The following is a 16,961-nucleotide window of genomic DNA, read 5'->3' as shown; positions in this document are numbered from 1 at the left end:
ACATATAACTAAATGTACCACCATATAACCACTGTACAGAAACTACATATAACTAAATGTACCACCATGTAACCACTGTACAGAAACTACATATAACTAAATGTACCACCATATAAACACTGTACATAAACTACATATAACTAAATGTACCACCATATAACCACTGTACATAAACTACACATAACTAAATGTACCACCATGTAACCACTGTACAGAAACTACATAACTAAATGTACCACCATATAAACACTGTACAGAAACTACATATAACTAAATGTACCACCATATAACCACTGTACATAAACTACATATAACTAAATGTACCACCATGTAACCACTGTACAGAAACTACATATAACTAAATGTACCACCATGTAACCACTGTACAGAAACTACATATAACTAAATGTACCACCATATAAACACTGTACATAAACTACATATAACTAAATGTACCACCATATAACCACTGTACATAAACTACACATAACTAAATGTACCACCATGTAACCACTGTACAGAAACTACACATAACTAAATGTACCACCATATAACCACTGTACAGAAACTACATATAACTAAATGTACCACCATATAACCACTGTACAGAAACTACATATAACTAAATGTACCACCATATAACCACTGTACAGAAACTACATATAACTAAATGTACCACCATATAACCACTGTACAGAAACTACATATAACTAAATGCACCCCCATATAACCACTGTACAGAAACTACATATAACTAAATGTACCACCATATAACCACTGTACATAAACTACACATAACTAAATGTACCACCATGTAACCACTGTACAGAAACTACACATAACTAAATGTACCACCATATAACCACTGTACAGAAACTACATATAACTAAATGTACCACCATATAACCACTGTACAGAAACTACATATAACTAAATGTACCACCATATAACCACTGTACAGAAACTACATATAACTAAATGTACCACCATATAACCACTGTACAGAAACTACATATAACTAAATGCACCCCCATATAACCACTGTACAGAAACTACATATAACTAAATGTACCACCATATAACCACTGTACAGAAACTACATATAACTAAATGTACCACCATATAACCACTGTACAGAAACTACATATAACTAAATGTACCACCATATAACTACTGTACAGAAACTACATATAACTAAATGTACCACCATATAACCACTGTACAGAAACTACATATAACTAAATGTACATCCATATAACCACTGTACATAAACTACATATAACTAAATGTACCACCATATAACCACTGTACATAAACTACATATAACTAAATGTACCACCATATAACCACTGTACAGAAACTACATATAACTAAATGTACCACCATATAACCACGGTACATAAACTACATATAACTAAATGTACCACCATATAAACACTGTACATAAACTACATATAACTAAATGTACCACCATATAACCACTGTACATAAACTACATATAACTAAATGTACCACCATATAAACACTGTACATAAACTACATATAACTAAATGTACCACCATATAAACACTGTACAGAAACTACATATAACTAAATGTACCTTCATATAACCACTGTACAGAAACTACATATAACTAAATGCACCTCCATGGAAACACTGTACTGTACACTATATATAACTTACATACTGTACCACCCTACAGTCACTATAAAGTAACTACATATATAAACATATCACCATATAACCACTGCACAGTGACTACTATAACTAAACATGACACCATATAACCACTGTACTGTCTGCGTAATTTAATTATCTCCAGAGTTCACCTTTCAGTTGGGTCTTATGACTTGTCCCAAATCCTGTTTCTCCTGTTGGCACACAAAATCCTGCTCCTATTTTTTCTTTCTTTTTGTCAGGGAACATATACACAATCTCCAGTAAACATGCAGGGAAGCAGCACTCCAGAGAAGTTGGGAAGGTTTATTCACCCAAGGGCAAGATGCAATGTTTCAGCTCCTCAATGTAGCTATTTTCAAGCAGCCCTTTTGGTGAATAAAAGATTCATCTTTTGTGAATAAAAACCAAAATGTAAGGGAAGTGAAATTTCTACCCCACAAAACTTTGCCAAGTACTTCTTCAATGTGTGTCTTATATAGTATATGTGGCTATGTTACATTGTCAAGTCACTATCATGTTAAGCTGTGTGTTGTTGACCTCAGTTAAGATGAAGTGATGCTCTACACCTATCCATGTATGGCCTATACAAACTCTAAAGTTTAATTCATAGTGATAATGATCTGTATAGTATTTAGCACCCAGATTTGTTAACGTAATTCTCAAAATTACACTCCCACACTACTTAAAGTGAGAGTAACCTCCAAGCTTTCTGCGTAAACAAGAGCATTAACAAGTTATGATGATTTTCTATAGAAGTTCATATCGCCAATGCACTTCTATAAACCCTACATTCCACCATTGCACCAAAAACCATATTACAAACACGTTTTTGAAACATACTATTTTTTTTTATACTTTTGGTGGTTAAGAGACAAAGACAATGCTATATCACGTTGCACTCGTTGTCACCCTTATTGGCCACATGTTTGTCCTGTCAGGTGGCACAGAACAAGTCAGACTATCTGGTGCAGTACATGATACAGAAAACACTTACTCTTTAAAAAAAATATTGATTGGTGAATAGCATTTGTTGGAGACAAAGTACAAGAGTGTAATGTAATATAATGTATCTTATCAGAAGCAGCACATTGAACCGGTGAAGTCAAGAGAGGGCCGGCATATCTCCTCTGAATATCTTGTGCTCCTTGCTACAGACTGGAAATTGCCACTCTGGCAGAACCTTACAAGCTTTGATTGTAATGGAAAGTGCGGTTTATCAAGCTTGCTGCAACCTGATACTATTCCTATATTGGCAGAAGGAACCACACAAAATATTAGACAACGAAACGCGATAAGTACAATACACATTAGAAATAAGGAATTAATTATTAATTATAATCTGCCGCTCCAAATTTTGGTGTAACTTGCTGTATTAGGAATTGGAATTTTATATGTAGACCCACCATTTAATGCTTCTCACTAACTCAAGTGATCTAAAATATGAGTGTTTAGCAGAAACTTGACACAATTATGGCCACTGGTTGGAAGCCCCGGCACAAGTCTGCTAGTAGTGTAGGCTAGGCTTGTAATGTGTTAACCATAGAGAACAGAAGAATGAAGAAATCAAGCAACAGCATTTTGAGGTTAAATATACTCACTTATCCTTAAGTATTCCTTCTCTGCACTAGAATTGCACTGTTAACAATTAAGGGGGTGGGAAATAAGCCCAAGGGTGGTAGAAAAGCTTAAAGGATAGAAAAAATAACCAGCTCTTTAGTACTAGGTGAAAAACCAGATATCAACACAGGGGGTCATTTTTGTAGGTATCAAACCTGATCTCTGCTTTTCCCACACTGTATTATATCTCTAATGTTAAAGTCTGTGAGGCACATTACCGGTAATCTAAGTGCGCCAGTGTACGATGTTGCTACCGACAGCCCCCAAATTTAACAGAGGTTCCAAACATCTGAAATATCGGCATGGCGCCAGTGGGGCAGTTCTACAGCAGGTCCACCATGGGGTAGAAGTGTGCCATTCAGACGCATGGATGTGGTGTAACAGGTCATTTGCACCTATTTCAGGGTTTGTACACTAGATATCAGGCATACAAGACCTGATAAAAGTGGACATTTGAGCATTTAATATAAGAAGTGAAACTTTAGAGAAGGGTAATCTAGCTACTACAAGAGACAACAGAAACAGATTAACTCTTTACTGTCACACGTACGCCAAGTGTTGTGACAGGTGTTTTCATGACACATGTATGGTGCTCAAAAACTGGTCCTAAACTTAAATACATTGAAAACTACTGAACAAACATTAGTCTACCGATGACATTCTGACAACTGGTTTCACATCCACCTCAGCATAAACAATAGGCTTCCTAACTCACTGAAGGGTTGAAGTTTTCTGAGGATTAAAGTCTCTTATGATATAGGCTGCGTTCACCCAAGTATTATTCCATTCCACTGTTCCCTTCAATAAGGTAATAGAACAATAGAGACTAAAAACAGGTACTAAACTTAAACCACTACATTTAGCATCAGTTATCTGTGAGGTCCATGCACAAAAAGCTAACTAAAGCTTACTAAAACAATAATACTGAATATGTGTTTGTGTAAATTGAGTAAATGGACTCAACAAACCCTTTTCCGTCACCGATACACTTCAGTAATGACTGATGATTGAGCTTAAAGGGCTCAGATCATGGAGCACTATGCTTTAGCATAGGTTTTAAAGCCCTCAAAAAATCCCATTTCAGTCAAAATAAAGTGGCATCATAATGTCATTGCAAAAAATGCTGATGTGTCAAAAAATATTTTAACAAGCTAAATCTTGTTATATTCTGCTGACGTCCTTAAACTAGGGCAACAAAAAGAGACATATGTCAACACTGATAAAGCTACAATAAAGATACATCTGTAATCACATAAACAATTAAAAAGATTGTTTAACAGAGATGTGCATCCAATCATAAAGATGTGATGTTTGACAATACTTCACCTCCTATATGTGACATATGTTTATTATATGTTTATTATTGAGAAGGAAAAATAAAATAAGTGAAAATTGGGAAGAACAGGTGAAAAACTGTGGTCTTTATTCCACAGTTGCAGTGTTCTGCTGACAATTGGAGTGCTGCTGCTTTTGTAATATATTGTGTGCACCCACACATTATATCTAGTATAGGTATTATCCCATGGTGCTGCTTTGAACTTTCTTTATCGTGATTTCACAGATAATCAATTATATAGATAGACTGTTAGGCAGGCAGTTAAATATATATAGCGAGACAAATACATGGACAGACGTACGGACAGACAACGCCAACCTGAGGGAAGCCTACAACAGCAATACAAGTCCATACTATAGAAAAAGAAATACAACCACATCTCCACAAAGTTTACCCAGCTCCAAGATGCCCCCCAGGACAACTCATTCTGGGAACTAGGGTACCACATGGGCAGTGAGGGGAAGGAAAGAAACTAACATATCCAGAATGGCAACATCTAGTACCAATACTTCAAGGATCTCTACAAATATATGCCAACAGAGGAACTTAACCAAGAGCAGATAGACATCAAAATAAAACTAGAAGCCCTTGAGGAAAAATCATATACTTTCAAAACCCTCTAGATGCCCCATAAACCCTACAGGAGGTAACAGAGAGCATAATCTGCATATATATGTAAAAAAAAGCTGGTGGCTCCGATGGCATCCTACCAGAGATGGTAAGATACAGTACTCCTGAAATACAGGCTGCAATAGCTAAACTGTTCAACATTGTGCTACGTGCCGGCTACTTCACACAGACCTGAAACCAAGGCCTCATAACCCCCATACACAAAGTGGGGACAAGTACGACCCCTCCAACTACCGAGGGATCTGTGTGAGTAGTAACCTGGGTAAGCTGTTCAATAGTGTCCTGAACAGGAGGATCTCCAGCTCCCTCACCCAGCACAATGTTCTCAGCAACAGCCAAGCAGGGTTCATGCCAAACCAGTGCACCAACCAATGTTAAACAAGGCCCAGGAGGAACATGTCAGTGACTTCAGGACCACCATAGAGTCATCCCATAAGCTGAGCATCTACCAGAGTCTACAGAGACACTACAGACTGGCCCTGTACCTGGAGAAACTACCAGACCCCGGAGACCACTGGATCCTAAGCCGCTACAGACTGACCGTCCACAACCTGGCAATGTAGTCTGGGTGAAAACGACAGACTTACGTGTCCAGGGAGAGCAGACTGTGTCAACAGTGTTAGGACCAGGAGGCCAACGAGGATGAGGTCCACTTCCTGCTACACTGCTCCAAATACTCAGCAGTGAGGGACACACACTTCAGGAGACTCTCAGATCTCCTTCCAGGCTTCTGCTCCATGGAGGAGGGAGAGAAGGTCTCCATCCTGCTGGGGGAAGAGAAGACCACAATGGCCATAGCTGCACAATACGTCACTGACTGCCAGAGACTGAGAGACATGTGATAGCATGGACTATAATAACCCACCAAACGCAATGTCCTCATTCATCCTGTTCCCCAGGAACCTGTACCCCACCTTATTCCCCACAATCCAAAATTTTATAAATGCTTCGGCAATGCTAACTTGTATTTGGTCCTGCGAATAAAGTTTTTTTAAATTGAATTGAATTGAATCGATAGAGTAGATAGAAAGACAACCAACTAGAAAGATACACAATAATAGATAGGTGAATATATAATTAGATACATTGACAATTAGATAGATGATAGATAGCTAGAAAGATAAATAGGTAGATAGATAGATAAATAGAAATAGATACTTCTCCTAAAGTAAGTTACAACTGGGAAAAAGTTAGGCGAAACCAGCAACATTCTGATAAGTTTATTAAAGATCTAGAAAGCAAATCTACAATTCTGGAACAAGGATTTGCCCACTACCATGTGTGATTATCAGACACTACACCTTTAAGCCACAAATAGTTTTTAATGATGTAAAACCTAACGTGACTTGGCCCCAGAATAGGGTAAAGGTTCTCATGGGATAAAACACTGAGCTCCTTTAGAAACAATAGCACAATCGAATCTGACACTTTACTCAGGTCACTTCTTCACATATCTTATGATAGGATGTTATGCAACCGAACAGACTTCAAACATTTATCTAGCAATGAAATTTCCACTTCATAAAGCTGAATAAAATACAAGATAAGCCTTTTACTTTCCAGATGGAGCTGGAACTAGCCCAGATTGTAGAATGACAATTGATTCCAATTGTAAGGCTGAAATGTAATACCTTCAGGAATACCTCTCACTACTGCACTGCAAGGTTTGTGACTTTCTAACAAACATCTAACTCCACTTTCCCATGTTAATAAAGCCAGCCCTTTGACTTTCTCATTGTCTTTTGAATAGGTTTTCTACACACCCAAAGCTTATCCAATATCAGGAGCTTTATGGGTTGCCTCCCTTGTAGCTTTAACCTGGCTACCTGTATAAAAATACACTGACCATCAAAAGGGTAACAAGGGTTGGAACATTTGACTTTTAGGTTCCATATCTCACCAAACACTACAGCTTTGAATGTCTAGCATCATTTTATCATTTTGCAACTATTTAGTAGATACCTAACTATTTTTAGAAGCTAACCCGTAACTGTATTTTCTCAATTAGATTCATGTATCAAACGAAATCTGTTCCCAGGTCTTTTCCACCAGTGTTGGTACACAAAGATCTACTCAACTGGGTACAGATACCTTTTATTGTCAACTCTACCGACAGATGTTTAATTGGGTTGAGGTCTGGGGGCAAATCCAGCAACTTTACTAAATTGCCATTCTCTAGTCTCACCATTTCTCTAGTCTCACCATTTCTTTGCCAATCCCGACACTTGGGTCACTGTCCTGCTGGAACACTATGTCCTTTTCATACACATAGTACTCAATATATAGCTCAGCATTGAGACCACCATCAATTCGTCCCAGGTCATGTAAGCAATGCCTTTAGTTGAGCAACGACCCCATATTATTACACTTCCTCCACTGGAACTGGAAATTCCATCTAAATTCCATCTAAATCATTAGTGGATTACAATATGGGCAGTGTTGGCAAAAGTGTTCTTGTGGGCCCATGAACATCCATAAACCTTGTTTGATACTGTCATGTACAGATCATAAAGAGAGGGACCAGAAATCCTCATACATGGGAGTAAGCAATCAATATAAAAGAATCCTTACAGGACCTTTGAAGGCCCTCCAACTGCAGATCTTCCTTTCATATTCTTCCACCTGTCATGGCACTCACATGATGCAGTTTGCCAATTTTTCTTGGCCAAAAGACTGCTATCGATGAGCTGATCTTAAGCAATCTTCTACATTGCTGCTCATTCAAATCAGTGACCTTTCAACCTAATAATAAACTGAGCTATTAGAAAATAATTTATAAAAGATGCAAAAGATTATGTAACCACCAGGATCAACACAGCAACAATCAAGTTATATGACAAGAATTTGCATAACTAAGTATATGTTTAATAGTTGCAAGTCAAATTTAATATATAGATGATTGGCTATAAGATGATAGTAATAACACCTTCAAAGCTAGTGGATGGTCAAAAGTTCAAAATATTGTTAACCTTTTCCTCTTCAGTGAATGCACCCTTTAAAGAGTAAGTTATGGAGGGGAAATCTTATTATCTGCATTTTGCATGACCATGAGACCCGGTGGACCTGATCTTACCCACCCATACTGTTTATGGACGAGGTGTAAGTCTTTTCTGTTATCTACAAGGCAGAAGATTTTCAGATGTTCAGACTTTTCCATACTTAAGAACAGATGAGAAAAATACTTAAAACAATGAGGCACATTTTTTTACCCAGTCCCGCAGAGTTCACGAAAGAGCATTGTCCGAGGATAATGCACTTTGCCGCAATTCACTAAGATGTCTTGCTTCCCCTCTCAGGCAAGACACAGTTCACCTTCTTCTTCCTGGTGTATGTAAGTGCATTGTCTTGCGACACAATTTGAATCTTAAATCCCGCGCTCAGTGCGAATCAGTTGGATCATCCAACAGCACGCCCCCTGATTTCTGTCACATGAAAGTGCAGCTGCACCACAATCCAATATCGTGCGACATAATTTCAGTGCAAACCTGTTAAATACCGAAAACCGTGAACAGTCCGACGAAAGTGCAATCCGTGACCCTTAGTAAATAAGCACCAATAATTAACTCCTGAGTCATTGACATTAACTAGCGCTAGTGACGTGATGGGGGCTATAATGGTGTGTTGACAGTGCAGTAAATTGATAGCACTTATACCGAAAGATAATTACTCGGTGCTTTGGTTGTACAAAATACTCCTCTTTGGTTTTGGATGGACCAGATGAGAGCACATTTTAATGTCTCAGACTACCAAAGTTCAGTCTACATAGAATTGGAGAATCGGACAGAAATGAATCAGGGACTGTGAATCAAAAGAACCGCACCAGAAAGATTAAAAATGGTGACCATTTTGTAAAATTATAGGATGGTTTTGATATACTACAAACACCTTGTCTACAGGTGCGCTCCATGCTATTGCAGAATGTCACATACAGGTTATGTACATGAAGATCTCTTTCCAGTTTATATTTCCCATTCAACAGGAGAATCATAAAGCTATTAGACATACATGATAAGCCGTACTGTATGTTTAACTTGGCAAGTGATATCTCAAGAAGAGAGCCATGAGATCACCAGTTTTTTTTTTTTTTTTTTAAAACATTTTACTAAAAACATACTAAAGCAAATATTTTGAGCCAAGAGGAAAGGTAAGTAAGGACATACTGTATGTGTAACATACAGTTCCCGGTAGTCCCTTATCAGGTCTTGTGCCAGTATTACAATATTTATAAGTCACAGCTCTACAGAGGGCCTTGAAGGTTGTTATCATGTGTGATATGGAGTATATTTTGTCAGGCATTTGTTTAACCACACATTATAGTAAGTACATAGGCTATAAATAAACCAAGTGAACTTTCTAAGAACCCCGTACACACCAGTGTGCTGCCTGCTTGAACCCTTTCCAGAAAAAAAATCCTCTTTTAGCATGATCTTCTCTTTCAGTGTATTGAAGACGGGGCTATATAAAGAGTTGGTAAGTCATTCACACAAGGACGGGCTTGTGGCCCTGACAGCGTGTATTCCTTAGAGACAGAGACACACACGGCACCATATGGGTTTCAGTGGTGTAACTGATAGGGACACCTCAGCTCTTCTACCTCACATCACATTCACAGACATCCCCAGCCAAACGGCTTGTGAGGTCCTGAGTCACAGATACAAATGACAGACACTAAAGTAATATTGGGATTTGTCAAAATCAATGACAGTTTTCAAGGTACAACAAGCATAAATGGAAAGACGTAAATGTAAAGTGAAGGAGTTTCACATACCCTGGCTTCTCTGTGAGGTGGATTCTCTGTAGGAGTGCTCCCTGACGCCTGTCATCAGATGCGAACAGGTCAAAACAAATTGCAGTGGCACATCCAAGGAAAATCAAACTTCTTTATTTAACATCTATTAAAATACACTTAACAGTGTATGTAGTCTGTGCAGGTACAATACCCACACAGTAGACCTTAACGGTCCTGGTTTTTCACAGTCTACATATAAACATGAGAAATGGCTTTATCGAAGATGGACATGGATGTTAGTCAAGTCATTCTCAACAATCTTCCTGTTAACAAGTACAATCAAGCAGCGATGAAGGAGGTGTGAGCGGCCACTGGACACCTCTGGTGCCACTTATCCTAGGCTAAAACTAAAGAGGATCAGAAGGAAAAAATGTAACACAGCTAATCCTCTCTTTTCAACAAGTATATGCACATGTGGGCAAGTCAGTAACCCTCATATCTATGGGAGGTCCTGGAACGTTACTTAAGAGGACTCAACATATAGTACAAAATCAGTGGTTTACAAGATTGGAGTTCAGGTTGTCTTGTAGATGTTACATTTATTTCAAAGAAGTCTTTTTCTGAGATATTATGGACGAGGAGGTCTAAGCACCTGATAGTTCTGCAGGATGATTTAGTATAGATGGAGAGGTTCATTTACAGAAAACCATCTTAATTAGCACCAGATTCACCCTGTAAGAATTACATCTGTACAGATTCTGTTAATTGTATCAGTCCAGATTCATTAACATGACACACAGCAGACTTTGTACTGTAGCTTCTATCTAATTGATACCTCACAAGAAGTATTGGGGCTCCTAGGTCTTGTCTTTACATGTTATAAATGTATGGTGATTAAATGTAAGGATTTTGTATGAAGCACCACTGACTCATGCTATAGTTACTGATAACTGCAAAGACTATTGTGAACAGTCTCCAGTGAAACTGGAAAGATGAGCCCGTGAGAACCTGACACTAACATTTTTACTACTTTACAGTATGATAATAGTTATCAGCAAAGTTTTTCCTACCACTGACATACACAACACTGATCTCCAGTTCATTGCTGTCTAGAATTATGCTCTCATGGCCCAGGTTTAGAGGTTGATTTTGAGTCACAAGGAGCTTAGCAGTTCTGATCTGATGTCCATCGGAGTCACTGTGTACGTACTGCTGTTGACCGCAGCAGTCAGACATTTATTTTAGTAATATTTGGGGCAGAATTATGGCAGTAAAAGGCATTTATAGAATTGGCTTAAACAATGTTCCCAAACAAATAAGTGCTGCAATTTTCAAGGAAAGAATAAAGGGATGAAAAATACCTTTCTCTCATAGGACACAGAGAACATGTACTTAACAAGGTACTGAAATAACCCCTTATGAACTACAGGTGGCCCACCTACTAAAGGACACCCGACTTACAGACGACCCCTAGTTAAAGACGGACCCCTCTGCCCACTGTGACCTCTGGTGAAGATCTTTGGATACCTATTGCAAGTCCCAGATCTTTGGATAACTATTGCAAGTCCCAGATTGCAATAATCAGCTGTAAGGTGTCTGTAATGAAGCTTTATTGATCATCCTTGATCCCCTTACAGCAAAAAATTTTGAAACTCAAGTTGTCACAGGGGCAAAAAATGTTTTTGTCTGGTACTACAATTATAAAATATACAGTTTCAACTTACATACAAATTGAACTTAAGAACAAGCCTATGGAACCTATCTTGTATGTAAACCGGGGACTACCTGTATAAGCATTCAGCACAAGGGATGTTTTAAAATGATTTTTACTGGAAATCATTAGGTTTGTGGCACCCTAAAAGGATGACATGTTATCATTGCATGGATTTATTACTATTGCCATATATGTGACCTGAAAACTGTAACAAACATGCTGAATGCCACTCATGAATAAGAAACGCCACTAGGTACATATCAAATCTGTGTGGTTATATTTTGGATGTGCACATTGGCCCAGATATATTAAACATTTTTTTCTCTAACACTGCATATAAAAGAAGGTTGAATCTGCTTACACACTGCTTGTAAAGTGTCTGTGCCACTTTTGTGACATGCCTGCACTGTATCCGACAAAAGACAGAAATATGGGCACTTAAAGGGGCGTGTTAGTGCATAGTCAGAGTTTGCGACACATTTAATACTCAACTGAGTTGTGTTGCACGCTGTATATTAAAGGTGCCATAAAAAAGATGGTGCACACTTCTTGAGCAGTGCCATGTGCGCCAGATAATTGAGGAATGTGCGCCAGTATTTAATAATCTGGCGCACCCTGCACATTTGTGAGGCAATCTGCACTTAATGATCACTTAGTATCACTTTGTGATATTACTTTTGATAGATCTGGACCAAAATGTTTTTAATGCAGAAATAAATATTGATTGTTTTTAACGATGCTGGGAACTGCAAGTACTGCTTGCTGCAATGACACCTGTGCAATACAGGGCACATTATGAACTGGTTTTTAGGATGTGAAGTGACCTTCCAGATCTAGTCTACCCATTCACAAAATTACAACTTAAAGGGAATTACAGGAGAGAACATTTATTGTCTTGCCCCTGGGTAGGTGATATATTAATAAGGTGGAGGTATGACTGCTGGGACCCCGTCAAACAAAAAAATATGGTGGGGAGAATTTTCTATGCATATGTTTTTTAGCTACGGTCCTTGTGGATGGACCCCCACCAATTTAACATATACTATACATCCAGGTGATAGATGATGTATTGATTTGTGTTAGAATACCCCTAAAGTATTGAAAATCTACGACAATGTATGCAAAGTAAAATGTACAGAATGTTGAAACTTTTTGAAGTTTATGGAACGTCTTTGACCTCCAAGAAATGTTGTAATAAGTGAACTCTGAGCTCAGCCCTACATGTGATCCCTGAGAAGTTGTTCTCTGCTTTTATATAGTCTCTATGCACATATAATGAAGTCTTTTATTACGTGGAAAAGTCATCGGTCTTATGGTTGCTTGCACATGACCTATGTATGCCTCTTACATGCCTCATGGAATTCTTCTAACCTATAGACCGTCTGTCTATTTCCCATGTAGTCTAAACGTGACCAATCTCTTTAAGGCATCTTTAACTCTTTCCTCCCCCAGCCATGAGGAAACGTTAGTGGTTTTGCTGTTTCCGCTGATGGATCTATGTTGATCTTGTATTATTTTGATATTAAAAAAGTCTTACAGGGCATTAGAGCTAGGTAGCAGTGTATTGCACATGATCCCTAAAGCTGTATTACACCGCACATGATCTTTAAGCACTCATGCATTGTGTGTCATTTAGAAGCAGACTGCACATGGTCTCTGGCTGCCCTTGCTGTGCCAGGAGGAGGGTTTGTGGCTGGTGCTTTGTACTGACAGCCCGGCTGCATGGTGCCTACTCAGAGCTGTCAGTCCATCACTTTACATTTCAGTAGTACAGGCAGTCCCCGGGTTACATGCAAGATAGGGTCTGTAGGTTTGTTCTTAAGTTGAATTTGTATGTAAGTCGGAACTATATATTTTATCATTGTAATCACAGCCAGAACTTTTTTGGTCTCTGCGACAATTGGATTTTAAAAATGTTGGGTTCTCATAAGAATCAGGATTAACACTAAAGCTTCATTACAGACACCTGTGATAACTGTTACAGCTGTTTATTGTAGCCTGGGACTAAAGTACAATAAATTACCAATACCAGAGATCCGTTTGTAACTAGGGGTCATATGTAAGTCGAGTGTTCTTAAGTAGGGGACCGCCTGTACATTCATCAGTCTATGCTATGTAAATGAAATATAAATTCCTGTAAAAAGAGTTTTAACTAAGAAGCAATCAGGTATGTGAATTCTCTGGATATGTTATCATCTAGTGATGTGAGTTAATAAAAGTAAAAGTGATGAGACAGATATAATATATATGGGATACTAAATCCCTCCTCACTTTTCAGAAAACTTTCTTAGGTCCAGCTGTCACAGCTATTTAAGACATCAGAAACTGCTTTACGCAGAATGGCAGTTGTCTTCAACCTGTCCAGCTGTTGCAGAACTACTACTTCCAACATGCTTGCACAGAATGCTGGGAGCTGTAGTTTAACAACATATGCAGAGCCGCAGGATTGAGAACTCTTCGTTTTAGTGTTGTAGTCAGGAGGACCACTCTTACCTTGAAGTTGGTATGATGTCACCACTATCCTACCAGGTGCTTCTCAGTTCTCATTCACTTGTCGCGTCCAGTCAGGGATGAATGTAATAAAAGTGGTGGTGATGAAGCTTTTCCTACAGGTTTAGATCCTGTTCTTCATGGAAGTAGCTCCGATAGAAGAGCAAGCAGGACCAGCTGCTACTGAGTTGGTAAGGGGAGCCCCCTCCTCCTGACTATATCCTTCTGCTTCTATCCTGTCAGTGGCTCGGACACTTGGAATACTAGGAGAAGGAATGATATAGCAGAGCTGAGGAGAGAAGGGAGAGGGAGGAGAGGGGGCAAAGCATTAGGGTGTATAGAGAATGAAGCACAACTCTGGGAAAGCTGCACACTACAGCTTTGCTATTAAGACTCTTGTTGTTTCACATTTAATAGTGACATGAGTCTGCCTCCCCCCTCACTATTCCCTCCCTCCTTGAGTTACATTACAGGGAAGGAGTGTCTAGGGCTGGGCAATGAGCTAGTGATATGGGCACGGCCCCTGGTTCATGCACTAGCCTCTTCCTAGCTCCTCTTTCAGACTAAAAGTGAAATATATAGCGTTGTTCAGTTGTCATGCCTGTATAGCTGCAACCAGGGTCCCAGGCCTCCCTAATTCTTCTCCTCTTCTAGTAGGAAGTTATAGTGTGGGGGGTGGCTGGACTGATACAATTTTGCTAGTGTTTATTCTTCCTCTCCTCCACCCCCTGGCAAGCTGGTATTTATTAACCATGAATTATTTAGTGCAGGTGCCTGGAGGCATGGAGGAGGTGGTACGTTTCTCTGCTACCTAGGAGTAATATATCAGTGTCACCTGTTTGTGAGGTCACAATACGAGGATGCAAGGGCACATGACGCTGGTTCCCAGCACTAGAGGGTGGTACTGGCTTCCCTCTGAATAGCAGACACTGTCTATAGGGGTTTAGGTGGCACAACACTGGTAGTGCCAACTGTTGGTGTTGCTAGGATGCAGCGTGTGGAGTCACACAGGGATAGCAGGGTAATATGATGCTGTTTACCCACAGATGACTTTATAACCTTCCCTTTTATTTCACAAATGGCGGTGAGGGGGATTTGACTATTTGGGGATAGAGCTTTTTCCTGCATCACAGAAAACTTTGACAACTTTCTAACACTGTTGTTATTCATTTTTTTTTTACTTGTAAAAGGATATAAGAACCCTTGTATTTGGACCCCATGGGAGCCATCACGACCATCCCTGGTTCTGCTTAGAGCTGAGCTGTGTACACAATTCTGTCCAGTCCAGTATGCTACATGGGAGTTACACAATGGAGCAAACTACAGAGAGATTTATGGAGCTGCTGATAATAGCTCACACTACTGCGTGGACTCCTTACAGGTGCATCCACTTCAGGACCCACATTTGAAGCTCCGCCCACCGCGTACAGTGTTGTCATGTCTCCTAATGTGTGTTGCGCCTTCCGTCAGGGGCGGAGGTCACAAAATATCTGGGGCATGGGCCCCAATGCATATACCTTCACTTTATTATCTCCCCTCACACAGCATTATACTCCAGATTCTGGTTTACTGTGTTCCCAGATATATAGCAGAGAGTCTGTGCAGTGGCACTTGTCATGGCCGTGATCACAGACTTATAACGGAATAGTGTGAAACAGCCCTTTGTAATATACCCCTTTCTACTCATTTTATAATTAAGCCCCAATTATGGCCCCACACAGTGTAGATAATGATACTTTACATCACACCTCTATCTTGTGGCCCTCACACTTAGTAATGTGGCCTGCTATGTTATAATGCCACTCAGAAATAGATCCCCCCAACACCCAGTAAGAGCCTCAGCACCATCATTAATATCCCAATGCACTCAGCAAAAGCCCCCCCACACTCACTTTGAACCCTCCCATTCACTAATAACCACCTTACATTAAGTATAAGCCTCCTCAAACTCGTTATTAGCCCTAAACACTCACTATTAGCCCCACACACTCACTAATGGCCCCTCACTATTAGCCCCAATATCTTGTAATAGCCCCCCACACACACACACTTACTAATAGCTCCCTAAATTTACTAATATTCCCCACACACAGTAATAATCATCCTCTCACGGATAGCTCCACACACATTTAGTAATAACCTCCATAATTTATAATGACCCCCCCCCCATTCTCACCATTTATAGCCTTTCCCTAACTCATGGATAGCTCCCACCCCACAGTAATGCCCCCAAAACCTCACAAATACACTGTATAACAAAAAAAAACACTAATATTTACCTCTCTTCACTTGTGAATGTCCTGTTCTCCGGCTCCAGGCTGCTATCGCCTCCTGCAGATCTCACTAATCCATGGTTCTGCTGTAGTGGAGCTGGATGCTGCTGGCTCCCTGCTCCACTACACTAATCATCTCTATATATGTCCAGAGGATGCAAATAGAGATGACAGTGGAGAGAACTGACAGACAGGGGACAGGGACATTCGGGGCTTAGGCCAAAAGATCCAGGGCACATGTCCTGGATCTTTTGACCTAGCAACGCCCCTACCCCCCGTATCTTTAATTCTGTTTTCATACAACCTAAAGACATTCTACATGCAATGTAATCAACGTTTATCACAATTTATTAAATTGGTATAATTTTTTGATCAATAGCTGATCTAACATTTGGACATCTATATATTTATAATTAAGAGATGCGCCTCTATTTTGGTATTTCCTCCCATTTGAGGTGTATATATGTGTCTATGTGTGTGTGCATTCTCTT

The 16,961-nt window shown here is 39.5% G+C and overlaps 1 protein-coding gene across 12 annotated transcripts in view; it reads right to left on the bottom strand.

Annotated features, from left to right (window-relative positions):
* The window catches only part of SLC4A4 (solute carrier family 4 member 4), a 149,897-nt gene extending 134,891 nt beyond the window's left edge, over window positions 1–15,006 (bottom strand). For 7 of the 12 annotated variants that reach the window (XM_072117275.1, XM_072117285.1, XM_072117295.1 and 4 more), the window contains exon 1: window positions 14,201–15,006. The gene's annotated coding sequence lies outside the window, so the exon portion shown is untranslated. Of the gene's footprint in view, window positions 1–10,032; window positions 10,055–14,200 lie in introns of those variants that run through there. The other 5 variants (XM_072117330.1, XM_072117338.1, XM_072117321.1 and 2 more) reach the window with 3 other exon arrangements.
* Window positions 15,007–16,961: the final 1,955 nt, after the last annotated feature.

This window comes from Engystomops pustulosus, chromosome 1 (genome assembly GCF_040894005.1).
Source record: "Engystomops pustulosus chromosome 1, aEngPut4.maternal, whole genome shotgun sequence".
Taxonomy (NCBI): domain Eukaryota; kingdom Metazoa; phylum Chordata; class Amphibia; order Anura; family Leptodactylidae; genus Engystomops; species Engystomops pustulosus.
The sequence above is the reverse complement of the archived record's forward strand: the minus strand, read 5'-3'. Positions and strand labels throughout refer to the sequence as shown.